We start from the raw sequence: 1,303 nt of genomic DNA, 5'->3' as shown, positions 1-1,303 counted from the left end.
AGAATTAAACGAGCAGTGCTATGTGCTACATCAATTATGTTTGTGCCGTACAGTTGATCACGCGAATACTGAAAATAGATATTATCTGTTCAAACAAAGAATGTATTTAAGACAAAGATATACATTGTTTCAAATTCAAACAATCGCATTTATTGATTCAAACATTGGTTTGTTTGAACCATTCCAAATAACAAATTTATTTGGATACAATAAAATTTATTACATCCAAAGAAATCTTTTTTTCTATGTATTCAAATAGCAATAACTCTGAAATTAAACGAGACGTAAACAATTTGAAAAAAGCCAGTTACTCGGAAGATTGTAGTGCTGCAAGCCGTACGTCGTTAGGACGTTAAAATGCCAAGTAATTCAAAAAGTCCGCTTATTTTTTTATCAAACCTAGTATTATATATATATATATATTTTTTACATGCGTTTTTATATATTCTTATTCGTTACAAATTACTTATAAATCATATATGTATATATGTATATACATAACGATTTGTAACAAGTAAGAATATATTACAACATATTGAAAATCGTTATCGTTCATTATAATTTATAATGATCTGATATTAGCTCATGAACTACAAACTATATAACATTTATGTAACAAAAGTTATCTGCCACATATAGCAGTCATTCAGTGGTGTATAAATAAAAATTATAAATAATGTAATCATTCCAAGAAAACAACCAACGCGGTTTTACATATATATATATATATATATATATATATGCTGCAATATATAAAGAATTCTTGATAATATTAAATATTTTTATATATAAATAAAAATTATATATTATTGTGATCATGCGTAAAATGCTATTTTAACACGTGAATCATTGTCGTAAAAAAAAACTGTATATGCCATTGGATTTATAATTAGTAAAAAAATAAAATATATATATTAACGAAAATGTGCGACGCAAAAAGAAAACTCGACAACAAAGTGTATTGTATTTTATGTATATACATAAATGGGACTCTTATATATATATGTACATGTATCTTTTCATAAAAATGTTATTATTGCGTCGATATATCACAACATAAATTGTTTTTCTTTTTTACTCCTCATCCTATATTATTACTTTACGTAATTTATGTGCGGATTAATTCTGTTGTGATTTATTTCGAATTTAGTGCTTCAAAATTATCATCTTGTACTTCATCAATTTATGCGACATTCAACCACTCTTCTAATATATGTAGGGTTGCCATCTGTAAAATCACTAACCTAGGACATTGAGTTTTAAATCCCCGGATTTTACAGCTAAAACCCGGACATTTTTTTTT

The 1,303-nt window shown here is 25.9% G+C and overlaps 1 long non-coding RNA gene across 1 annotated transcript in view; it reads right to left on the bottom strand.

Moving 5' to 3' along the window:
- Positions 1-992: 992 nt before the first annotated feature.
- The window catches only part of LOC108768489 (uncharacterized), a 1,523-nt gene continuing 1,212 nt past the window's right edge, over positions 993-1,303 (bottom strand). The window contains exon 3 of the long non-coding RNA XR_001940495.1: positions 993-1,203. This is a non-coding gene — a long non-coding RNA (uncharacterized LOC108768489). The remainder of the gene's footprint in view (positions 1,204-1,303) is intronic.

The sequence above is a fragment of the Trachymyrmex cornetzi genome, unplaced genomic scaffold, assembly GCF_001594075.2.
Source record: "Trachymyrmex cornetzi isolate Tcor2-1 unplaced genomic scaffold, Tcor1.1 scaffold8, whole genome shotgun sequence".
Taxonomy (NCBI): domain Eukaryota; kingdom Metazoa; phylum Arthropoda; class Insecta; order Hymenoptera; family Formicidae; genus Trachymyrmex; species Trachymyrmex cornetzi.
The sequence above is the reverse complement of the archived record's forward strand: the minus strand, read 5'-3'. Positions and strand labels throughout refer to the sequence as shown.